General features: G+C 34.7%; 1 pseudogene; it reads left to right on the top strand.

Moving 5' to 3' along the window:
• The first annotated feature begins 21371 nt into the window (after window positions 1–21371).
• On the top strand, window positions 21372–22470 carry LOC144457710 (glyceraldehyde-3-phosphate dehydrogenase pseudogene; annotated as a pseudogene).
• The last annotated feature ends 5221 nt before the right edge of the window (window positions 22471–27691 follow it).

Raw genomic sequence — 27691 nt, 5'->3', positions numbered from 1 at the left:
TGAGTCTTAATTCAAGGATATGTTCAAAGAGGCATAAAATATATCAATTGATAAATTTGAAATTAAGAAAACTATTGAAGTAATAAATAAAACTAATACCTGATTTTTATTAAAAAAAGATAAAATAGATAAACATTTGATTAATTTGATTAAAAAAAAAAGAAAGAAGAAAACCAAATTGCTAGTATCAAAAATGAAAAGGTGGAATTTACCACCAAGGAAGAGGAAATCAAAACAATAATCAGGAAATATCTTGCCCAAATGTATGCCAATAAATTTGATAATCTTAGGGAAATGCATGAATATTTACAAAAATATAAATTTCCCTGATTAAGAGAAGTGGAAGTAAAATACTTAAATAACCTAATCTCAGAAAAAGAAATTGAACAAGCCATCAATGAACTTCCCAGGAAAAAATCCCCAGGGCGAGATGGATTTACAAGATAATTCTATCAAACATTTGAAGAACAATCAATTCCAATACCATATAGGTTATTTGGAAAAAAAGGTTAAGAAGGAGTGTTACCAAATTCTTTTTATGATACAATTATGGTACTTATACCTAAACCAGGAAGAGTCAAAACAGAGAAAGAAAATTATAGACCAATTTCTCTAATGAATGTAGATGAAAGTGTTTTAAATAAAACATTAGTGAAAAGATTACAACAGCTTATCACAAAAGAATCAAGTAAAACACTCCTTGAAATAATAAACAACTTCAGCAAAATTGCAGACTATAAAATAAACCCACATAAATCATCCCCATTTCAATATATTACCAACAAAGACCAACAGCAAGAAATAAAAAAGAAATTCCATTTAAAGTTACTGTAGACATTCTATAATAATCAGCAGTCTACCTGGTGAAATAAACCCAGTAACCGTATGAACACAATTACAAAATATTTTCACACAAATAAAGTCAGGTCTAAATAATTGGGGGGGAAATGGTTGATCATGGATAGGCCAAGCTAATATAATAAAGACAATTCTATCTAAATTAATTTAATTATTCAATGCCATACCAATAAAACTACCAAAAATATTTTATAGAACAATGAAAAATAATATTCATCTGGAAGAACAAAAGGTCCAGAATATCAAGAGAACTAATGAAAAGAAATGATAGGGAAGGTGGCCTAGCCATTCCGGATCTTAAATTGTATTATAGAGCAATAATCACCAAAACTACTTGTTACTGATTAAGAAATAGAGTGGTGGATCAGTGGAATTGGTTAACTATGCAAGACAGTAGTCCATCACTATAGAAATCTACTATTTGATAAACCCAAAGGCACTAGCTTCAGGGATAAGAACTCACTATTTGGCAAAAACTACTGGGAAAACTAGAAAAGAGTATGGCATAAAGTAGGCATAGACCAAAATCTTATACCCTTTGTCAAAATAAAGTCAAAAAAAGTACATGATTTAGATATAAAGGCTGACACTATAGGCAAACTGGGAGAGTCAGGAATAGGTTACCTGTCAGATTTATGGAGAACAGAAGAATTTATGACCCAACGAGACATAGAGAACATTATAAAAAGCAAAATGGATAATTTTGATTATATTAAATTGAAAGGTTTTTGCACAAGCAAAGCCAATGCAACCAAGATTAGAAGGAAAGTAGAAAATTGGGAAAGAATTTTTACAACCAGTCTCTCTGATAAGGGCCTCATTTCTAAAATATATAGAGAATTAAGTCAAATTTCTAAGAATACAGGTTATTCCCCAATTGATTAATGGTCAAAGGATATGAGCAAGCAGTTCTCAGATGAAGAAATTAAAGCCATCCATAGTCATATAATAAATGCTCTACATCATTATTGATTAGAGAAATGCAAATCAAAGTAACTTTGAGGTACCACATCACATCTATCAGATTGGCTAACATGACAAAACAGGAAAACGATAAATGTTGGAGAAGATGTGGGAAAATTGGAATATTAATGCATTGTTGATGGAGTTGTGAACTGATCCAACCGTTTTGGAAGAGCGATTTGGAACTATGTCCAAAGGGCTATAAAATATGCATACCCTTTGACCCAGCAATGCCACTTTTAGGACTGTATCCCAAAGAGATCATGAAAATGGGAAAAAGACCCACATGTGCAAAACTATTTATGACAGCTCTTGCTGTGCTGGCAAAGAATTAGAAATTGAGGGGATGCCCATCAATTAAGGAATGGCTGAACAAGTTGTGGTATATGAACGTAATGTAATACTATTGTGCTGTAAGAAATGATGAACAGGCTGACTTCAGAAAAACCTGGAAAGATGTATGGAATGATGCTGACTGAAGTGAGCAGAACCAGTAGAACACTGTGCACAGTAAGAGCCACAGTAAGAGCAATTCAAGGGTTCAAGACACCTCTGAAAGTCTCATGATAGCAAATAATATACACATCCAGAGAAAGGACAATGCAGTTTGAATTTGGATTGAAGCATACTATTTGCTTTTTTTTCTTCTGTCTTCTTTAGTTTCTTCTTTTTTGTGATTCCTCATATTGGTTCTCATTATTTTTTACAACAATACCAGTGTGAAAATGTATTAATTGGACTGTATATGTAAATCATACATCAGATTCAGTGCCATCTTGGTGAGGGAGGTGGAGAAAATTTAAACTTCAAGAGTTTATGGAAGTGAATGTTGAAGAGAATTAATTTTTAAAAGTTGAAAAACAAAGATAGTAGCAAAATACATTAGACTCTAGAATACTAAAACCTAATAGAAAAAAAATCTGCCCTGAGAAATATGCTCATAAGAATAACAGAAACCTAAGAATGCAATGTTGAACATATTTATTTTAAGTGAATGTTTGTAAAGTAATTTCCTGGTTTAAATCAACCCCTTTGTCTTATGTGGATAAGAAGAGTGATTTAAGAGGTTTTGGTTTTGTATTTGTTTGTTTTTTTGCAACTTCATGGCAATTATACCTATCTTTCAATGGAATTATCTGTCAAATAATATCATACCCAGGTATTTGAATGCATACATTTGATTAAATTGCATTTCATCGTTGCATTCTGTCTAGCCCATAGTTACATATATTCAGAACTCAATAAATGTTTGTGAAGTAAAATTGAATTTGTTATTGACATACTGCAGTAATATAAAACTTCTACAGTGTTCATTAATTTTTAATTTTTTTCTTTTAGTCTCCATCTCCACTTTCAGCTATTTTAGCCACCACATTCTATCATTTCTGTTGCCTGTTTTTTTCTTCCTTCCTTCTTTTCTTCCTTCTTCCTTCCTTCCTTCCTTCCTCCTTCCCCTTTCCTATGTTATTCTTTTCTAAATTATTGTTTCTGTCTTTTCTCTTTCTTTCTCCCTGTGTCTGTCTATCTTTCTCCATTTCTGTCTCTCTCTGTGTCTCTATTTGTGTCTCTGTCTGTATCTCTCTGTCTCTGTCTGTCTGTCTCCCCCTCCTCTTTTCTTTTTCTTGCAATGCAATGACCACATTAAACCCATTCCTTCTTTGTTTCCTTAACTGGGGTGAGGAGGAGTGCTGGCATGGTGGAGCTTGCAGTAGTTATTGAGAGAGAATCCTCCTCACAATTCCAAGGCTGAAAAGAGTGCTTGTGGTCACTCATAGACCAGAGCACAGGCCAGGAAAGAAGTAAACACCTCACCCTTCCTTGATCATAGTACCTTGGAGCAACGGTAAATTTACAAGCCCCTAGAAGTATCTCTGAAAACAGCTACACAAATCCCTGAAGCTTGGGACAGTAGATTCTCCACACTGGAAGCAGACCCCTACCTTAACAATGAGTTTAAATCTCAAGTAACTGCCTGAGGTCATGAGCAACCTGCACAAAAGAAAGTCAAACCATAGAATCTTTATTTGGTGACAAAGATCAAAACATACAACCAGAAGAAGACAACAAAGTCAAAGTTCTAGCATCCAAAGCTTCCAAGAAAAATATGAATCAGTCCCAGTTCATGGAAGAGCTTAAAAAGGATTTTGAGAAGCAAGTAAAAGAAGTAGAGGAAAAACTGTGAAGAAGAGAGAGAGTGATGCAAGAATATCATGAAAATTAGTCAACAGCTTGCTAAAGGAGACACAAAAAAATAATGAAGAAAATAACATGTTTAAAAAATAGCCTCACCCAAATGGCAAAAGAGATCCAAAAAACCAATGAGGAGAAGAATGCCTTCAAAAGCAGAATTGGCCAAATGGAAAAGGGAGTCCTAAAGCTCACTGAAGAAAATACTTCCTTAAAAATTAGAATGGAACAATTGGAAGCTAGTGACCTTATGAAAAATAAAGACATTGTAAAACAAAACCAAAAGAATGAAAAAAAAAATAAAAGACAATGTGAAATATCTCACTGGAAAAAAAAATTACCTGGAAAGTAGATATAGGATAGATAATTTAAAAATTATTAGGCTACCTGAAAGCCATGATCAAAAAAAAGAGCCTAGACATCATCTTTCAAGAAACTATCAAGGACAATTACCCTGATATTTTAGAACCAGAGGGCAAAATAGAAATGGAAAGAATCCACTGATCACCTCCTGAAAGATATTCCCAAAGGAAAACTCCTAGGAATACTGTAGCCAAATTCCAGAGTTTCCAGGTCAAGGAGAAAACATTGCAAGCAGCCAGAAATAAACAATTCAAATATGGTAGAAACACAATCAGGATAACTCAGAATTTAGCAGCTTCTATGTTAAGGGACATGAGGGCTTAGAAAATGATATTCCAGAGTGCAAAGGAGATAGGATTACAACCGAGAATCACCTACCAAACAAAACTAAGCATAATCCCTCAAGGGAAAAAAGGGATATTCCATGAAATAGAGGACTTCCAAGACTTCTTAATGAAAAGATCAGAGCTGAATAGAAAATTCAACTTTCAAGTTCAAGATTCAAGAGTAGCATGAAGAGGGAAACAGAGAAGAGAAATCATAAAGGACTTATTAAGGTTGAACTGTTTATATTCCTACATGGAAAAATGATATTTATAACTCATGAGACCTTTGTCAGTATTAGGGTAGTTGGAGTGGAAAAAAATATATGTATAGATAGATTGATAGAAGGCACAGGATAAGTTGAAGATAAAGGGGTGGCATCAGGAGAATAAAATTAAGGGGCGAGAGATGATTATGCTGGAGGAGAAAGGGAGAGGTAGAATGGGGTAAATTGTCTCTCATAAAACAGACAGGAAAAGGCTTTTACAGTGGAGCAGAAGTGGGGGAAGGTGAGAGGGAATGAGCGAATCTCATTCTCATCGGATTTGGCTTAAGGAGGGAATAACATACACACTCAGTTGGGCATGGAAAATTTTCTTACCCTACAGGAAAATAGAGGGGTAGAGGATAAGAAAGCAGGGAATGATAGAGGGGAGAGAAGATTGAGGGAGGGGGTAATCAGAAGCAAACATTTCTGAGGAGAGACAGGGTCAAAAGAGAATATAGAATAAGTGGGGGGGGCAGGATAGGATGAAAGGTAATATAGTTAGTTTTCCACAGGATAACTACTACAGAAGTGTTTTGCATGACTTCACAAGTATAACCTATATTGAGTTGCTTGCCTTCTCTATGAAGGTGGATGGGGAGGGAGGAAAGGAGAAAATTTGGAATCCAAAGTTTTAAAAACAAATGTTAATTTTTTTTTTCACATGTATCTGGGAAATAAGATATACAGGCAATGGGGTATGGAAATCTATCATGCCCAACACAAAATAGAAGGTGAAGAGGATAAGAGAAGGGGAGGAGAGAGGAGGGAGGGCAAATTAGGGGAAAAGATATTCAGAATGGACACTGTCTTGGGGTTGGGGGACAGAAGAGATGGGGAGAAAATTTGGAAATGAAAATCTTGTGGAAGTGAATGTTGAAAACTAAAAATAAACAAATTAATGAATCTTTAAAAAAATACTTGTATACCTATCAAATTTATGGAGAACAGAAGAAGTCATGACCAAATAAGAGTTGGAGAACATTATGAAAAGCAAAATGGATAACTTTGATTACATTAAACTGAAAAATTTTTGCATAAACAAAGCCAATACAACTAAGATTAGAAGGAAGGGAGAAAATTGGGAAAGAATTTTTACAACCAGTCTCTCTGATAAGGGCCTCATTTCTAAAGTATATAGAGAATTAAGTTATATTTCTAAGAATACAAGTCATTCACCAATTGATAAAAGTTCAAAGGATATGAAAAGGCAGTTGTCAGATGAAGAAATTAAAGCTATCTATAGACATATGAAAAATGCTCTAAATCACTATTAATTAGAGAAATGCAAATCAAAACAACTCTGAGGTACCACATCACACCTATCAGATTGGCCAATATGACAAAACAGGGAAATGATAAATATTGGAGAAGATGTGGAAAAATTGGAACACTAATGCATTGTTGGTGGAGTTGTGAAATGATCCAACCATTTTGGAGAGTAATTGGGAGCTATGCCCAAAGGGCTATAAAAATGTGCATACCCTTTGACCCAGCAATAGCACTTCTAGAGCTATATCCCAATGAGATCATACAAATGGGAAAAGGACCCACATGTACAAAATATTCATAGCACCTCTTTTTGTGGTGGCAACGAATTGGAAATTGAGAGGATGCCCATCAATTAAGGAATGGCTGAAGAAGTTGTGGTATATGAATGTAATGGAATACTATTGTGCTATAAGAAATGATGAACAGGCTGACTTCAGAAAAACCTGGAAAGACTGGTATGGTCTAATGCTGAATGAAGTGAGCAGAACCAAGAGAACGTTGTACACAATAACAGCCACGTTGTGTGATTACTAATATTGATAAACTTAACCCTTCACAGCAACACAAGGATCTAAAACATCTCCAAAGGCCTTGTGATGGAAAATGCTATCCACATCCATAGAAAGAACTATGGAATTTGAATGCAGATCAAAGCATACTATTTGCTTTTTTTTTCTTTTACTGAGTTTTGTTTCCTTTTTCTGGTGGTTCCTCCTATTGGTTCTAATTTTCACTTACAACATCACTGATTTGAAAATATGTTTAATAAGTATATATATATATATATGTGTATATATATATATATATATATATATATATATATATATATATATATATATATCCCCTATATCAGATTGTGCACTGTCTTGGGGAGGGTGGGGGAAAGAAAGGGGAGAGAAAAATTTTAAACTGAAAAACATATTGAAGTGATTGTTGATAAATCAAAATAAATTAATAAACAAAAAAGAATCCTCTGCCTAAAAAAAACATAATTGTAAATGCACCTGGTCCTGCAGACTTTTTTTGTCTTAAGGAGTTCATTGATGGCTTGATTTATTTTTCAGAAATGGGGTTGTTTGAATATTTCATTTCCTCTTCTATCAATCTGGGCAATTTATATTTTTTTCATAAATTTTCATCCATTTCACTTGGATTTTGAGATTTATTGGCATACAGTTGAATAAAATAGCTACTAATTATTGTTTTAATTTCCTCTTCACTTGGTGGTGAATTCACCATTTTTGTTTTTGAAACTGGTCATTTGATTTTCTTCTTTCCTTTTTTTTTAATCAAATTGACAAAAAGTTTATATATCATTGTTTTTTTCTGTTCTTAGTTTTATTTATTAACTGAATAGTTTTCTCACTTTCAGTTTTATTAATCTCTTCTTTAATTTTTGAAAATTCTAATCTGCTATTTCATTAGTAATTTTTAATTTGTTCTTTTTTTAGCTTTTTTAGTTGCATGCCCAATTCACTGATATCTTCTTTCTGTATATTATTGTAAACATTTAGGGATACAAAATTTCCCTTATTAACTGCTTTTGGTGTAACCCCTAAGTTTTGGTATGTTGTCTCATTATTGTCATTCTCTTCAATGAAATTATTGATTGTTTCTATGATTTACTTTTTGACCCACTCACTCTTTAGGATTCACATTCATGGCTATGATTACTAACTGTATTTCCTTCCATCCTATTTATCCCCTCTTTATACTTTGTGTGATCCTTTCACTCTGTCTCTGCTCAACAGAATTTTGCTTCTGAGCACCATCTCCCTTAATGTGCCCTCCCTTCTGTCAGCCCCCCAATTTCCTCTCTTCCCCTCCTACTCCTGCCCTCTTTTCTGCCTTTCCTTTTATATCCCCTCCCTTTCCATTTCCTTTCTTTTCCCCCTATACTTCCCTAGAAGGTAAGATAAATTTCTACACCCAACTGAATGTGTTTGTCATTCCCTCTCTGAGCCAAATCTGAAAAGAGTAAGGTTCAAACATTTAAGCTCACTTCCTCCTCTCTTTTCCTCTGCTGCAATAATTATATTGTGCTTCTTCCTGTCCTGTACTTTACTCTATTCTACCTTTCTCTTTCCTCTTCTTGCAGTATAATCCTTTTTTCACCCACTTTTTCATATCATCACATCAAAATCAACTTATATCCATACCCTCTGTTTTTGTATACTCCTTCTAACTGCCCTCATAAAGATACAGTTGTTAAGAGATACAAAAATCATCTTCCCACATAGGAATATAAATAGTTTAAATCTTATTGAATAACATGTTTTTTCCCCAGTTTACCTTTTTATGTTTCTCTTGAGTCTCGTATTTGAAGATCAAATTTCCTGTTTAATTCTGTTTTTTTTTTAATGAGGAAAGTTTGAAAGTCCCCTATTTCATTCCATGTTCATCTTTTCTCCTGAAAGACTGTTCACTTTTGCTGGGTAGTTGATTCTTGGTTGTAAACCAAGCTCCTTTTCCTTCTGGAATATCATATTCAAAGCCCTTCAATCAATTAATGTAGAAGCTAAGTTCTGTGAATCCTTACTGTTGCTCCCAATATTTGAAATGTTTATTTCTGACCATTTCCAGTATTCCTTCCTTGATCTGACAGTTCTGGAAATTGTCTACAATATTCATTGGCGTTTTCATTTTGGGATAACTTTCATGAGATGATCAATCAGTGGATTCTTTCAATGCTTATATTTACCCTTTGATTCTTAGACATTAGGGAAGTTTTCCTTGATAATTTCTTGAAAGATGTCCAGGCCCTTTCTTTTTTCATCCTAGATTTCAGGTAGTACAATAATTCTTAAATTATCTCTCCTGAATCTATTTTCAAGGTCAGTTGTTTTTCTAATGAGGTATTTTACATTTTCTTCTGTTTTTTTCACTTGTTTTGATTTTGTTTGACCAACTCTTGATGTATCATACAGTCACTAGTTTCCACTTGTCCAATTCCAGTTTTTAAGGAATTATTTTCTTCAGTTGCTTTTGTACCTTCTTTTCCATTTGGGCAATTGTACTTTAAAAGGAGTTGTTTTCTTCAGTGGCTTTCTCCTGTTTGGCCAATTTTAATTTTTAAGGAGTTGTTTTTTCATTAATTTTTTTGTGCTGCCTTTTCTAATCTGTTGACTCTTTTCCCATAATTCTTCTGCATAGCTCTCATTTCTTTTCCCGGTTTTTCTTCTACCTCTCTTGATTTTTAAGATCTTTTGAGAGCTTGGGCTTGAGACCAATTTGTATTCTTCTTTGAGGCTTCACATGTTATCCTCTTCTTAACTTGTGTTTTGATCTCTCTGTTACCATAGTGGCTTTCTATGCTTTGGGCTCTCTTTTGTTTCCTACTCATTTTCAACCCATTTCATGAGCTTTAAAATTGAGCTCTGTTCCTGTGGCACAGAGGGTACTATCCCAAGCTTCTTAAGCTAGGGATCAGAAGCTTGGTCACTGGCTTTACAAGCCAGTGCCTCAGGTGCTTGTAGCTTGACCACTATGGTGGGGGAGGACTGTCCTTATTTGTGCCTAATGTGCTAGGATTCCAGGGTTTCTGATTTGCCTTTTCTGCTGAAGCTGGAGGCCTCATTGCTGTCCTGTTGAGCCAGGACTAAAGAGCTTCAGTTGCTGATCTGTGCTGTGGCTAAAAGCCTTCCACTGGCTTGCCTGGACACCATCTGCACTGGGCTGTACTCCCCTTTTAAGCAAGTGAGACAGACCTTCCTAGGGGTCCTTTTGAGTTATCTTAAGCTAGAAAATTATTTCCTCCATCTTTTTGTGGGTTCTGTCACTCCAGAATCCACTTAGAGGCTTAATTTAATGTTGTTTCTAAGGGAAATTGGGGAGAGCTCAAACAATTTGGCTTTTCTCTGACACCTTGGCTACCTGATTTTTTTTTCTTTTGACTATGTAAAGGAGGTCATTCTTTGCCTCATTTCTTAATCACTGAATGGCGGTTGCTTCAGCTGAACTGAAACCTGGGAAAGAACTTACTTCAAAGGCTGAGGTCTCCCACTGCCTCCATGGCCATCTCCATTAGTCCTCATCTATATCTTGCCACTGGACCCAGATGGCTCTGAAGGAGAGAGTGAGGCTGGTGACTCTGCACATCTCACCCTCATTTAAATCCATTAACTTGCAAATTACAGTATCACCTTCCTAATATCATGGTTCTCTTTGAGAACAAAGGATAAATAGCAATAACAACCACATTATCATTTTTTCATGAGTGGGTAAAGGAAGGAGTAAAATCTATGTGGATCCACAGAGAAAGAATAAAACCTTTACCCTTTCTCACCTGAAAATAATTGAAAATCTTCAAGAAATGACAATATTTGAATTGTATTTTATTTGTTCATTTTTCTAATATAAATTTATTTATTTTTAGTTTTCAATATTCACTTCCACAAGTTTTTGAGTTCCAAATTTCTCACCCCCCCCCCAGCCCAAGATGGCATGCATTCTGAATACCCCTTTCCCTGGTCTGCCTTCTCTTCTATCTCTCCCCACTCCCTTCTCTTATCCCCTTCCCCTTCTATTTTCCTGTAGACAGGGATAGATTTCTGTACCCCATTACCTGTATTTCTTGTTTCCCAGTTGCATGTGAAAACATTTTTTAAAACATGTGTTTTTAAAACTTTGAGTTCCAAATTTTCTCCCTTCCTCCCTCCCCACCCACCCTCAATGAAAAGGCAAGCAACTCAATATAGGTTGTACCTGTGCAGTTATGCAAAACACTTCCATAGTAGACATGTTGTGAAAAACTAACTCTATTTCCCTTAATCCTATCCTGCTCTCCGATCTATTCTATTCTTTCTTTTGACCCTGTCCCTCCTCAGAAGTATTTGCTTCTGATTACCCTCTTTCCCAATCTGCCCTCCTCTCTATCACCCCCCTGCTCTCTTGTCCCCTTTCCCCCCTATTTTCCTGTAGGGTAAGACAGATTTCCATACCCAACTGAATGTGTATGTTATTCTCTCCTTAAGCCAAATCCTATGAGAATAAGATTCCCTCATTCCCTCTCACCTTCCCCTGTTTCCCCTCCACTGTCAGAGACTTTTCTTTTCTGTTTTTTCTTTTTGTGAGATAATTTACCCCATTCTACCTCTCCCTTTTTTCTCTGAGAATCATCCTCTCTCATCCCTTAATTTTTGAATTGTATTTTAAATTGAGGTTTATGTTAAGGTCAAAAATCTTGAGTAGAATTTTTTTTCTGATTAAAGTAGGAGAATGAAAATGCCATCTTATCACATTTTTACCTTGGGTGTAAGTTAAAGTCTGTAGTTTGGGGTAGAAAATGAAGAGGGAAGAGCAAAGGTTTCTAATTTCAATGTATAGGCAGAGATGCCTTTTTAAATAGAAAGTTAAGAACAATTCTCTTAAACTCCCCATTCTTTGCCACTAAATATTTAATATCTTTTCATATAGTGTTTTTTTTTCCTTCTTATCACTGACATCAATTTCCTAATATTATACAACTGTTATTTTCCTTAATCTACAACTTGAAGAAGGTCATGTCACTACCTACTGTATATATATATATATATATATATATATATATATATATATATATATATATATACATATATATATATAAATTCTGATGTTTTCCTACCGGGCTGTTAATATGTTTGAAACAAAAGTCCTCAGGTTACAGCTAGATGTTGTGAATCCCTGTGCTACTAACAGATAGAAAATAAACAACATGTTCTTGACATACTTCCTAAGTGATTATATTATTCACAAACTGAAAATTTTAAATGTAATTTAACCTAATCAGAACTGAAAACAACAGAGAGAAAACTTTTATGATGCCAAACCCTCTTAGAATAATTAAACTATGAATAATTAATGTGGGCTATAGCACCATTGCCATTACAAAGTGGCTTAAGAAATGAACTGACAGAACAGTTTCCCAATAGAAAACTTGTCAAAGGGTACAAATCTTTTCCAAAGGGAAGACTGAAAATTTTCAATGACCCTCTGAATGAATGCTTCAAATCACAAATAAAGAAATATAAATTAAAACAATCCTACATCAGATTGGCAAAAACAATGTTGGAGGTGCTGTGGGAAAATAGGTGCAGCAAATACACTGTTGGTAGAGTTGTACAATCAATTTTGAAAGCAATTTGGAACCATATTAGAAAAGTTGCTAAATTATACATGTTCCTTGGCCCAGTGAGCTAAGTTTTGGGCATATAACTGTAAGTCAGTCAAATCCTGAGAGGTTGGTTATTATATTTGTTGTTATTAATTTATAATGATATAATTTTCTAGTAGATTTTTTGTAGTAGCAAAAAAAAATAGGTATAGGTACCCATCAATTATTAAATGATTGGACAAACTGTAATGAATAGTTTGAACAGACTAAATAGATGTAAAAGTACTATTGTATTCTAAGTTGTGATAAATTTGAAGAATTCTAAAAAATTTAGAAGATAACTATGAGCTGCTGCAGACATAAGTAAAACATAGGAAACATAGGAAACAATTTACATCATAATCAAAATAGTGTAAAGTAAAACCATAGTGAAAACATCAAAACTCTGATTCTGCAATGTCGAATTTACATTCTAAAGGACTAGTGGTAAAACATAGTTCCCTCTTTTCCACATGGATAAAGTAGATGATTTTGTGAAAAGAGGCATCTTTTCAGACTTGCCCAATGTGCTTATTTTTTTCTCAAATTTGTTTTTGTTACAAGGGAGGGTTTTATAAGAGGAAATCATTAGAAATTGAAACTGGTATAACAAAAATTTCAATAAAATAAAACTGAAAAAAATGAAAAAAAACATTACTGATTATAGTTGAAATTTGTTTGGCTACCAAATCCACTTGACCACAGAAGAGAAGAGTCTTGATAGCTTTGAGATTAGGCAAAACACCGACAAAACCTGTTGTCTCTGTCATGAATAATCATAAAATCCAAGAGATGTAAGGATCAGCCATCTACTTCATCTGTTACGTGAAATTACCTCTAAAACATATTGAAAAAGATTCCTAAAACTTTCTAGTTAGATGAAGTCCCTACCTCCAAGAGCAATGCATTTCACTTTTGGATAACTAATTGTTAGAAAGGTTGTTATTGCCCCTTCCCTCCCTCCCATAAATCAAGCCTCTCCACAACTTGTTCTCATTACCCCCAGTTTGTCATTGGAAGGCAAAATGGAAGGTTTTAAATTCTTCTTCCATCATGAGAACCCTGCAAATATTGGAAGAGAAATATCATATCTTTCATTAATTTATACATTCCTCAGGTAAACCATCCCTAGTTCCTTCATTTGCTACTTCCATGGAAGAGATTACCCTCTTCTGAATACTTTCCAGCTTATCAATGACCTTAGACTGAGTTGCTTAGAAATTAATGCTCTATTCCAGATGTATTCTGAACAGGGTATACAGAAAGACTTTCATCTCCTTAGTCCTGGATGGTATGACTCTTTTAGTGCACTCCAAGATGACACTCACTTTGTTAATTATCATATCACATTGAGCCAATAGTCAAATAAAATCCCCAGATCTTTTTTTTCAAGAAAACAAATACATTGCATTCTAATCATGCTTTACCTCTCTTACATGTACCATGATGATTTTCTTTTAACCTAACTTGACAATAATCCCTACTGAATTGGATTCAATGTCATGGCCTAATCAAAATCTTTGTCATCCTAACTCTGTCATCTAATTAGTCAATTATCCCTCATACCTTTAGGTTATTTGATGAGCATTCCATCTATAACTTTTCCAAGTCATTGATGAAAATACTTAATAGCTCAGGACCAAGTACACCTGGGGCACCAATCTTCTGTTTGCTTTTATGAGATAAACAGAATCTACCATCTCTGGTATAAGAGATTACATGTGCTTCCATTTCCATATTTCTTTTCCTTTAAAAATATACATATATTAGCATAATATACAAATGGGCAGTTGTTTAGTACAAAGTTATTTAAATTGTGAACACAGCACATTAAAGAAGTCCCTCCTACAATTCCCACTGAGATAAGCACACTGAGGCCAGTAGGAATAGCAAGAATTTTGGTAGGATTAAAAAAAAACCCAACAGGTATATCCATATCCATAGATCTAGTTCAATATCTAGATTGTTATTCTAAGTGTATTATGTAGTATGTATATATTTATTATGTAAATGTTCCTTCCTTGTCTCAAATGAATAATTTGTACCATTTGTATATCTGAGCTTAGGACAGGTTCCTGAGGTACCTACTGTTTGCCTGTGAGGAGAGAGAGAGAGAGAGCGAGAGAGAGAGAGAGGAGAGAGAGAGAGAGAGAGAGAGAGAGAGAGAGAGAGAGAGAGAGAGAGAGAGAGAGAGAGAGGAGGGAGGGAGAGGGAGGAGGAGAAGGAGGAAAGGAAGGAAGGAAGGAAGGAAGGAAGGAAGGAAAAAAGGAAGGAAGGAAAGAAGGAAAGAGGGAAAAAAGAAAAAGAAAGAAAGAAAAAGAAAAATGCTGTCATATAATGAGAGATGTTTATGGTATATGATAGCCATCTAAACTAGCAGGGCATGGTGGGCCAGTTTTGCAGATTTACATCATTTAGCGCACAGATGGAAACCAGTGGTTTCCCAGTATGAGTTCTTTTCTGTTTTTGCCTCTCTTAGATTCTCTGGTTAATTTAAGGGGAGAAATGATTTTGCTTGAGGGATTCTCTTCATCTGCTTAATGCTTCCTGCTGCACTTATGACCAGAAGGGAATAGATTCTACCCTCTTACCCTTTCAGAAAATTGGCACACTATTTGCCCTTTTCTAGTCCAATGACATTTTTCTCTTCCATTCTCTGTAAAACATCAACAAAAGTGGCTCAGCAATCACATCTGTGAAGTTTTTCCTTGCTTATTTCCCTTTTTTGAGCATGCCCTATTTTTTTCTAATAATATATGATTTCATTTACTTAGCTTTGGTGACTTAAACTCATTTGAGGTAGCTAAGTTATCTCTTACTGTCTGCATACCCATTTGGTTTCAACTGCTTATTAGCCATTTTTTTCCCCTTTGGTAGGGAGGAGAAGGTGGAGTTTTCTTTCCCAATCCAAACATCATTTCCAAGACACTGAACACATAAGTAAACTAAGTGTTGAGTCATTCAAACTTAATACCAATGTTATCCTAAGCACCCAAGGTAAGGATTCTTTCTTTGATCTTTCTCTTACTATCAATATAGTTTTAACAAAATATACACACACCCACACAAAATCACACACAGGTGAACACAGTGGATTTTTTTGTGTGTTTTAAAGTCATTTTTATTTGTTGTGAAACCACAACATTTTTCTTAGAGAACACTTTTACTCATTGAAATAATTTTCATTTGTGTCTTCAGAGTTTTGTTATTGAGAACTTTCCCATCCTCTTGGGCCGCCTTTTCCTAAAGAATATTGGACCACTGGATGCTACTTATTTCATCTCCTGAACCTCTAAAGTTACTGTCTAAAAATCTAAAGTGAACATCAGACTGTTCTCTATTTTCTTCTATTTCTCTAATATGAACTCTATCGTGAGTTAGTCATGTTCCCTGCAATGTTCCTTTCATTACTTCTTCAGAAAGTAATTCCTACTTGTTGGTCAAAACCAGGTATGTACTAATAGATTCTTCATCACTTTCTTCACCTTTTAAAAATTGTAATGATTGCCTGATCTTTTTGCCAAGTAATAGATCTCCAACAGCTATCCTAAATCAGGTAACTGAAGTAGCCTGTCATTATAAAATTATACTTCTGTCAACACAAATTTGGTAAATACTTACTGTGGCAGACACTTGACTAAGCAGTAAGGATACAAAAACAGAAATAAAAACAGTTCCTGCAGTCACATTTCAATGGGGTAGACAAAATATATGCATATGTATATACACTAGTATGTATATGTGTGTATGAATGGATGCACGTATACTACATACGAGATAAGTAAAAACTAGATGGAAAAGTCGCCATAAAGGAGAAGGCACTAGTGGCTGTGGAAGATGAGAAAGACCTCTTTGTGAAGGTGGTTTTGAATCAGATTATTGAAGGAAGTCAATGATTCTGAGAATCTGAGTTTGAGAGGGAGAATATTTGAGGCATGGGGGACAGAAGGTACAAAAGCTTCTACACAGGAGGCATATCATTGTAAGTGAAGAATAGCAAGAATGCCAATATAACTGGGCTTCCTTTGAGAGCTTTTTGAGTTGATTCCTGAAATCCATTTCTTTTTTTAGACCAGGACTCTCTATCTTACCTGGACTGGAAATGCAGCAGTCATTTATGGGCCAATCTCAATGCTCAACAATATGGAAGCATCATCTGCTCTATTTTTATGACCTGGGATGTTTCTCCCTCTTTAGGTATCAAAAAGACCATGTGATTTAATGGGCCCCTATTAGTGTCCTATTATTTAGTCCTATTTAGATACCTGATTGGCCTTAGTCCTAGTACAACTCAGAGTCCTTGAATTCAAGTGATTGATAGCCTCAGCTACCTCTTGTAACAAATATTATAGGCATAAGCTACTACCCCCTCCCCAGAATGAAATCCTCTTAAAATTATTTTTTCAGGTAGTTTGTAGTATAATTCTATGAAGATACACAAACACACACACAAACACACACACACAGATACACATACTATATATATACATACATACATATACATACTATATGTAGTATATATATATATGTATGTATGTATATATATATATATATATATACATATATATATATACATATATATATATATATATATATATATATTCCTATTGTTGATCTAAAAATCTCTACCAGTTTCCTGAACTGCCTAGTTTATCTCCTTAATATAAAATGTTACCCCACCACCCTTTTTAGCTACAGTGTTCTTTGTTTGATATTATATCATTTCAGAGTTTTTCTAGTTATGTGCTATATCATGCCTATTCTAAATAATATGAATTGAAATTTTGAATTCAAATTTTTAAGATCTCTAGTTTCATCACCTTTGTTGCCCTTCCATTTTGCATTTGATTTTAGACTATAAGACATCAATTTCATTGATATTTTTCTTATATATTCTCTCCCACTGATTGTTGGTCTTTTCTTCCTATATGGTGCCTGTTACTCTCTGTGATAGAAGGTTTTTGAATAGTTCTCTCCTTTCCATGTATTTTTAGTTCAAAGTTCTCTATCTGATTTGCAGGACTCTAGGCAAAAATATGTTTATCAATTTTTACTAGCTTCCTTTTATCTTGTATTTTAAACCATGGTATAGAAATATAAATCTCTTTCCCAGGAACAATCTTTATAGAAGTGAAATGTTCCCTTCTGCCTTCCTTTCTCTTATAAATTCTTTAACTTTCCAAGTTGTAGTGTTAAAACATCATCTTTGTTGAAAAGGCAGAGATTAATAAATTAGGATCTTTAAAATTTATAAAAAATACAACTCTATTTCAATATAATTTTTTCATTTTTGATCCTATATGTTTAATTTTGTACCTTAAAATTGTGATCCTGAGAAGGGTTCCATAAGACTTACCTGGTTGCCAAAGGAAACTGTGACACAAAATGCTTAAAAATTTAAGTCTTTTCCCCAATTGATAAATGGTCAGAGAATATGAATAGGCAGTTCTAAAGCTATCTATAGTCATATCAAAAAAAAAATGTTCTAAATCACTTACTGATTAGAGAAATGCTAATTAAAATGTTCTGAGGTACCACCCCACACCTATCAGATTGGCTAGTAGGACAGAAAAGGAAAAGTATAAATGTTGGAGAACTTGTAGGAGAATTGGAACACTAATGCATTGTTGATGGAGTTGTGAACTGATCCCAACATTCTGCAGAACAATTTGGAACTATACCTAAAGGTCCATAAAACTATGCATAATCTTTGATCCAGCAATACCACTACTTGGGCTGTATTTCAAAGAGATCATAAAAATGGAAAAAAGGACCCACATGTACAAAAATATTTATAGCACTTCTTTTTGTTATGGCCAATAATTGGAAGTTGGGAATGACAATCAATTGGGGAATATCTGAATAAGTTCTGCTAAATGGATGCAATGGAATACATTTGTGATATAAGAAATGATGAGTAGATAAATTTAGAAAAAATATAGAAGGATTGAAGCTGAGTGAAGTGAACAGACCCAGGAGAACATTACACAAAGCAAAAACAACATTGATAATGATTAACTGTGAAAGACTTAGCTCATCTCATCAATACAATAACCCAAGACAATACAAAAAGACTCATGATGAAAAAGGCTAACCAAATACAGAGAAAGAAGTATGGAGTCTGAATATAGATCTAAACATACTATTTTCACTTTTTCACTTTTTTTCTATTTTGTGGTTTATCCCTTGTGTCTGATTCTTTTACAACATGATTAATGTGGAAATACATTTAACATGATTGTATAACCTATATCAGATATCTTGCTCTCTTGGGGAGGGGGAAAGGGGAATAATTTGGAAATCAAAATTTTATGAAAAATAAATATTGAAAATTATCTTTACATGCAATTGTAAAATACTAAAATACTATTAAGAAAAAAAGAATTTGTCTTCAGGATTTTTGTGTCATCAGTATTTGCTCAAGATGTTATAATTCTTAGAACACCTTACAGGTTTCCAATGTTAGGATTCACCACCACATAAATAACTAGAAATGTCTAATGATTATCAGGTTTAAAAATCTATGAAGTTCTTCTTTCACATTATAGTTATATGCCAGGAAAAGACAGTGGAATTATCTTTTCTGTGCATATTTGACAAATAGCTACCTTACCACTACTCATTATTTTTTCTACTGAGCATCACTGGCTTGCCTCTCACATAACAGCACCTTTGTATCAAAGAAATTATTCCTTGTAACACAAGATGCTTTTTCACTCCAATGAGATAAAACTGCCTTTTCTGCTCCTCTGGAATTCTCCACACTTATTTGTTGTTCAGTTGTTTCAGTCATGCCCAACTTTTTTGTAATGCCATTTCAGATTTTTTTTTTAAATTTTCTTGGTAAAGATACTGGAATGGCTTGCCATTTCCTTCTCCCTCTCATTTTACAGATGAGGAACTGAGACAAATAGGATTAAGTGACTTGTCCATGGTCATGCAGCAAGCAACTGTCTAAGACTGGATTTGAACTCAAGAAAATGAGTCTTTTTGATTCCCAGCCAGGAACTATATCCATTGTGCCACCTAGCTGCTGCTTCCATACTTATTATGTATTACTAAATGTTCAATAGCTAGTCTCCCTCATTTCTTTGTGTGTATCATATTCTTCCATCCTTCCACCTACTAACTCCAATGAACATTCATTCCCCTTTTTTCACATTTTTTAATCCTCCTTGATAAATTTCATTCTTGCAAGAAATACATCCATCTTCTTGATTACATGTGAAGAAGGTGCTTTCTAAAGTGCCATATAATTTGAGGTCTATGATGGGAGCAGTTTAGAGCACTTTGTCAATGAGATGTCTCAATATGATTATTATTTATAATGGTGTAAATTAATTCCTGAATCAACAAAAGAAAATACTCAGTATAATTCTAGAGTTAAATGCAACTTTGTTTATTCTAGTTTGTTGAAAATTATTTATTTGTGTATTCTGTAAGTGGTAACGCTGTTAAATCATTCAGTTGTATAGAATGCACCATTACTTGACCATATCAGTAATTAATAAACCAAAAAACATGTACTAAAGACCTTCTATGTCCCAAGAACTGTGCTATGTGCTTGGGGACACAAAAAGACAGTTTCTACCTTCAAAGGGGTTATGATATAATTGGAGAGACAAGTTACAAATAAATATAATAAAAGAAAGTCACATGCAGGATAAATAGGAAATGATTAACAGAGGGAAGGCACTAAAATTAAGAGGTGTTGGGAAATAGAAGGTTGACTTTAATCATATGATGTTATTGTTGTTTTTTTAAATAATATATGTGTTTGTCTTTGTGGAGATATATTCATTTCTTATAAATATTTCAATGTATGATCACAGTTAAGGAAGACAGTATACAATAATACTATGAAATATAATGAGAAATATTGAATTCAACAATAAAGTGTTACAAGACTCCATTAAAAATATCTTTTATTTATAAAGAAGAGATTTCCAAATCATGTGATCTTTTTTTTTCCCCATTAAATTACTCTGATAGATTGGGACCTGATAAAAAAAAATGTTACACAAATTATTTAGATAATGAAAGGCTGATATTTAATTCTAACAAATACTTTGATGGATTGTTTTGCCTAAGTTCTGTGGCATGTTTGTTTGTTTGTTTGTTTTCTAGATAGGATATCAATCCTCTTTGATTTTCTGTCTTTTCCTGTTTTCAATGGTCATGTTCACATGTGCTATCCTAGACTTGGCATCTATGTTTTTGCAATGACTTAAAGCAACTGCAATGGAAGGTGCCAAGCACATTCACATGCCATCCACAGAACAGCTGTGGTTATTACTTCCGTGTTGCTTGTGAACCATAAAGCATGATGCTTTTGAAAGGCCAAATGTAAAAGCTAGCTGTTAAAATGGAGTCTGCCATTTAATAGATTAGCAAAGTACTAAAAGTAATATGATATTTCAAAAATGCCACAGAAATTAGGCAAAATGACCCATCAACGTATTTCTTAGATTTAAATCTAAGCCTCTCATTACCTAAAGCACTTGGGTGACTTTTTTTTACAAGGTCCCAACACACCACAGTATATTAATGGGAAGATAAAGTGATATGACTTGGAAATCTCTTCTTTACAAATAAGAGATATGTTAAAGGGGTCTTATGTCACTTTACTGAACTGTATGGTAAGCAACACTCATGCAATGTAGTAGAATTATGCCATTAATAATTCTTAGTTCTTGAGGTGATTGGAGAGGAGAAAAATCCATGGATAGTCCCTGTGAATTCATCTTATAGTACTATTTATTACCTATCATTCTCCTTAAAAAAAATAAGCTTTGGCCAGTTTTCAAATACATGAATCCAATTAAAAAAATACTTAAATGAAGAAACATCTTTTCTTACACTGGACATTCCGATTTGCAAATCAATATAGGCTTTTTTTTTTCCTGGATCATATGTGCTTATTAGAATTATGGAAAGACATCAAGTGACTTCTTCTGCTAAGCTCAGTGCCAGAATATGCTGCAGCTACATTCCTGAGACAAGATTACGATGGTCAGAGTCAATAGATGTGGCTTTATTGGGTGCCTGGTGAATGGGCTATGTTCACTTCCGGCAGAGTAGATGTTGTAGTCATCAATGACCCTTTCATAAATTTCAGCTACAGGATTTATATGTTCCAACATAATTCCATTCAAAGTTCAAGTTCAAGGGCTCTGTGAAGACTGAATGGAAAGCTGATGATCATTGATAAAGTCATTGCTATCTTCCAGGAGCATGATCCCACCAATACTAAATGGGGAGATGTTGGAGCCAGGTACATAGTAAAATCCACTGTTATCTTTACCGCCATGGAAAAGGCCAAGGCTCATTTAAAGGGTGGAGCTAAAAAAATCATTATCTCTACTGATGCCACTCAGTTTTTGACGGGAGTGAACTATGAGAAATACAATGATCCCCTTAAGATTGTCGATAATGCCTTCTGCACTACCAACTACTTGACCCCCACCAGCCAAGGTCATTCATGACAACTTTCTCATTGTTGAAGGACTTGTAGCCACAGTCCATTATTCATACCCAGAAGAAGGTAGATAGCCCTTCTGGCAAGTTGTGAAGTAATGAACATGACACTGACCAAAATATAATCCCTGCTTCCACTGGTGCTGCTAAGGCTATAGGCAATTACAATAATAATATGAATTATAATGAGAAAGAGTGAATTCAACAGTAAAGTGTTAGAAGACTTTCAAAATATCTTTTCTTTATAAAGAAGAGATTTCCAAATCATGTCATTTTTCTTCTCATTGAATTTCTCTGGTATATTGGGACCTACTAAAAAATGTCACACAAATGACTTAGATAATGAATATAAGGTTGTATACCTAAGCTAAATGGAAAACTCAGAAGCAGGGCTTTCTGTGTTTCTACTTCAAATATGCCTGTTGTGGATCTGACCTGTGACCTAAAGAAACTTACCGAATAGGAAGCTATCAAGAAAGTGGAGACCTTCAAAAGTCATCTTGGGCAGAGAACCAGGTTGCATCTTGGTAACAGCAACATCCACTCTTCTACCTTTGATGCTGGCACTGGTATCACCCTCAATGACCATTTTGTCAAATTCATTTCCTCATATGACAATGATTATGGTTAAGCAACCATATAATAGACTTTATGGACCTGCAATGAACAAAGCAGAAAGTCATGAATCATTATCCTTAACCAAAAGAGGAGTTCCACCACTGAGGAACCCACATCCTTAAACTATTTCCCTATACTGGGGAATGAGGTGCACATAAGCAAGGAAGTGCTTGCTTCAAGTTTCAAGTACTTGCCCTAATGCACTACTTTTGTAGGGAGAAGAAGCATGGGAGAAGAAGCTATGTTGTATATCATTAATAAAGTCATAATTTTCACTTCAAAAGAGCAGGAAGGAGAAGATGGAGAAGGAGAAGAAGAAGAAGAAGAAGAAGAAGAAGAAGAAGAAGAAGAAGAAGAAGAAGAAGAAGAAGAAGAAGAAGAAGAAGAAGAAGAAGAAGAAGAAGAAAGACAGCAATTTTATAAGATGGGTGAGGGAAGAGAGGGTGGAGTAGAACAAAAGTTACATGAACAAAAAGTCTTAGAGGTTTTTTTTCATACAGAAAAGTCAATATGATTAACAAGAAACTCGAGGGCTTGGTAGGGTTGGAAAGGAGTCTCTCTAACATACCTTCCTTCACCCAGATTCATTAAATCTTTACTGAAGAAACCCCCTGAGTAGGAATGATTTTTGAGACCAAGGTTTTGATACAAATTATAAGGAATTGTTTGAGTGTAACTCAGATCAGTTATACTATAGATATGTGAGGGTAAAAATCAATAAATTTAGAGAGAGTGAGGTTCAACATTTCAGAACTTTATCAGTTTATTAATGGAGTGTATTAACAAAGTGGGTTGAAATGGCCGCCTCAGTTTTGTGCTGACCTGGTCTTTTAAAGCTAGGTTTTTCTTCCTTTTGATTAGCCTGACAATGTACCATTTGGACCTCCCCTGGAAAAGGTAAGACAATGCCAATTGGTAGACATTTTAAGGAAGAGGTGGGATGAGAGTCACTTCAGTTTTTCCCTTTTTAAAAAGTGGGAATGGTCTTCAGATAATAGGATTAGGCTTCAGGCAATGGCAGTAGTGTTCAGTTCTGCAGCTTTGGTTGAATCAACTAGAATTTAGATTCAGTGGGTGGTGGGTCAGATTGCAACTTAATTTGCATTTGAATTAAATGGTGGGTGAGGTTACAAAGGTGGACAATACCAGGGTGGAGATAAAAATTAAAATAATAAAATTGATATTCAAAAGACCAAATACATTTAAAATCAATTTTCAATTTTACAGACCTAGGGAATAGTAGTATAGAAGATTAATCAGTTCAAAATGAGACACTTGATTTAAATTCCTGAGTTATTTTTCTAATTTGGGCTCCAGATGTCATATTTTTAAAAAAAACCAGGAAGCTCAAGGAAGAAGCAGCCTCATAGATGAACAGCAAATGATTTCAAAGGGTGGTAGGGCAGAGATATCTAGTGAAAAGTGCAGGTCAGTAGAGTTGCCTTAAAAGGAAAGTAAAGGTATTCATCAGAGAGCATTTTAATAGGGATGCCCAGCAGAAAGACTAGAGATCAAAATACTCTTATTCAAAAGCAGTATGATATCAGCATCTTTGCGTGAATTACCCCCGGATAAATGTGTTACTTAACCATGTGTTCCTTGCTTATGTGCACTTCGTTAACTGTCCCCTAGTCATTCACATTCCCTACATAAATACTCCATCACATGTGTTATCTGGTTTCGCACGTTCTTAAAATATGTGCAAATGAGACTGAGAGTCTAAAAGTGAGGAAGCTCATCCTGTTAGCAATTAAACTGTAGAGAATTGAGCAGAGAGCCAGGTATGTAGAAAAAACAAAAGAAAGCTTGAGTTTGATTTTCAACTTTTCTCTTCTTTCTCTTGAAAAGTTAAGCGGGAAGACTCAAAGGTAAGGTTACAGGATTGATTTCTTCTCTTCCACCCACCCCCATATCTGCATTATCATCTTGTAATAGAAGGAGATGGCAGCATCCAGTGGAGCAGGATCCAGATATACTGTATACATTTCTGCAGTCCAGTTGAGTCAGAAGAATTAACATTCCACTGCCTACTGGGATTGTTCTTAGTAGAGAAGAGGGCCCAGAACTGAGACTTGCTGGTAGTAGCATGTGTCATGCAGTTCTTTCAAAAGTAAATAGCAGTGACCTAGCTAGCTTGTCAATGAAGAACAAAGCTGGAGCCATTGTTGAGAGCAATCAAATATAGAAGTAGCATCTCTTTCAGAAACATCTGGCCCTGTCCTGTACAGAAGCATATAACACAAATAGGAGAGCATCAATCACTGGAGAAGTCAAGAAATCAATTGTCTTGTGTAGCTTTGTAATATCATAGACATGTGCTGTCCATTTTGAACATGTCTTACCTACAATGTATGTCTTTCCCATTATAAACCCTTTGTGTATTTATTCTTCCTATTGGTATCTTTTGATAGGTCATTTTTGTAAATGTCTTTGCTTTGAGTTAATTTACTCTCCTAGATGATTAGACCAAAAATAAACAAATCAGTACCTTAGCTAGAAGTTTCAGTGGATAGGGCTTGGAATCAAGAAGACTCACCTTCATGAGTTCAAATCTGGCCTCAGGCATTTACTAGGTCTGTGACCCTGAGCAAGTCACTTAACACTGTTTATTTCAGTTTCAGTTTCATTTTTGTAGTAAAATGAATTGTAGATGGGAATGACAAACCACTCCAATATCTTTTCCAAGAGGACCTCAAATGGGATCACAAAGTCTCAAACACAACTGATAAATGACCAAACAATAAAACACCAACTATAATTCTAAGAATAAATCCCACAGAATATTTTGAACCTGGTGTTGTCAATGTCCAAGCAACCCTGCTGCAGAATGTGAACTTAAGAGTTTCCAAGGCCATATAGAACTTCAGCCCTCTGTCTGGGATTGTGGACCAATAAACCAGGAGGCTGTGCTCAGCTGGATCAATATCGTATATCACTTAATGTTCTTGTGGAATGTCCTTCCTCTGTCGTGGCCTAGTAAATCTTATTTTCCTGACATTTGATTTTTTTATTAATATATGTATTTATGTAAGCATGTATTTATTTGTTTATTCATTGTATACTAATTATTTTAATTTAACTTAATTTAAATTTAAAAATAAAAATAATTTTTATATAATATAGATATAAAATAATTAATTTTATCTATTTATAATATGTATATTTATAAATGAAATAATTAAAAAATATAAATAAATAAAGTATAAATACAGTTTTTCTTATTAAATATTAAAATATATTTGTTAATGTTATTACATATTAATATACCATTAAATTTATTTTATTTTATATGAAATTGGTCTCTTCGGCCTCCTCCCTTGGTATTCTGGGCTCTGATATGACATACTTCACCTTGTCTTGCCCAGGACTAGGTCTCCAATCTACCTATCAATCATCTCTATGTCATTCTACTTCCACTCTGGCCAATGTTCCCATTGGCACACTAATACAACTTTGGACTTCACTCCTGTGAAATTGGGCTCTGGTAGGTGATCTTTTTTACTTCATCTTGACAAGAAATATGCTGCTTATGTAACTTCATGTAAGGAAGCAGCTAGGTAGCAAGTCAATAGGGCACTGGACCTGGAGTCAAGAAGACCTAAGTATAAATCTAGCTTCAGACACTGAAATGCTTTGTAAATAATTGGATATAGTGTCTGGTCTGTAGCAAGAAGATTCATTTTCCTGATTTCAAGTCTGGATTCAGACACGTAATAGCTGTAAGTCTCTGGGCAAGTCATTTAACTGTTTGCCTCAGTTTTTCCAATTTCTGTAAAATGAGCTGGAGAAGGAAATGGCAAAACACCCTAGTATCTTTGCCAAGAAAACCCCAAATGGAGACACAAAGAGTCAGACAGAACTGAAATGACTGAATAACAACAACATCTAGACTAGGCACTTAACCTCTGTTTGCCTCTATTCTCTCCACTTAGAATGGGCATAATAATAGTACCTACCTCCTAGGATTATTGAGCAGGTCAAATGAGGTAATATTTATAAAGTTCTTATCATAGTACCTCACACATAGATGGCTTAATAAATGCTTATTTTCTTTCTTTCCTTCCTTCCCAGTCACCTCTTCACTATGCTTCTCCCACTGTTTCTCAGTTCCCCCTCAATTCTCTCTATCTCTGTCTCTTTCTCTCTCTCTCCCTCTCTCTTTTTATTTTCATCTAATAAGAAATCCTTGGTTTAGGCTTAGAAGACAAAATTAATTTTGAAATATTTTTGGTGAGCACATTCTTTTTTTGACTTTTTAAAAATTAATTTATTTTGAATTATCAAAAATCAGTTGCACAGTTCCAAGCTTTTGAATTTTAAATTTTTCTCCCCCTTCCTCCCCACCACCCTCCTCAAGACAGCATTCAGTCTGATATAGGCTATACATATACATGCCTATTAAACATATTTTCACATTAGTGATGTTGTAAGTAAGAATTAGAACCAATAGAAGACCCACCAGAAAAAGGAAACAAAATACAACAGAAGAAAAAAAATAGCAAATAGTATGCTTCGATCTGCATTCAAACTCCATGGTTCTTTCTTCTTTCAGGATAGCACTTTCCATCACAAGGCCTTTATAGATATCTTAGTTCCTTGTGTTACTGGAAGGGTTAAGTTTATCAATATTAGTCATTATACAACATGGCTAATTTGAGTATTGTTTGGGCCATTTGGAAATGGGCAAGATTTGGCAGTGGCAGCTAGGTGGCAAAGTAGATAGAGTGCTGAAACTGGAGTCAGGAAGATTCATTTTCCTGAATTCAAATCTGACCTCAAACTCTTTACAAACTATGTGATCCTGGGCAAGTCATTTAGCCCCATTGGCCTCAGTTACCTCATCTTTAAAATGAGCCAGAGAAATGGTGGTATCTTTGCCAAGAAAGCCCAAAATGGGGTCACAAAGAGTTGGACATGATTATAAAACAACTAAACAACAACAGGATTTCACAGAATGGACTTCCGCTTCTGGGAGCCAATATGGAGAAGTAAAAAGGTATTCACTCTCACCCTCCTCTATCAACCTCTGAAAACCCAGAAAATGTCACCCCAGAAAAAAACCTGGAACAGCTGAGCAAGAAGAAAGACGGTGAGCAGCAGAGCAGTAGTCCAGCCTCACTTTAGCACACCAGGAGGAGATCCTGGTTCCTTGGCATTCTACAGCAAATGGGTCTCTCAGTGCCTCAGCAAAAATACCAACACTTGGATGTGAGAATGCTTCAGTGAGGGTGGGG

Source organism: Phascolarctos cinereus, unplaced genomic scaffold (genome assembly GCF_003287225.1).
Source record: "Phascolarctos cinereus isolate Bilbo 61053 unplaced genomic scaffold, phaCin_HiC Scaffold_5;HRSCAF=322, whole genome shotgun sequence".
In the NCBI taxonomy this organism is placed as follows: domain Eukaryota; kingdom Metazoa; phylum Chordata; class Mammalia; order Diprotodontia; family Phascolarctidae; genus Phascolarctos; species Phascolarctos cinereus.
The sequence above is the reverse complement of the archived record's forward strand: the minus strand, read 5'-3'. Positions and strand labels throughout refer to the sequence as shown.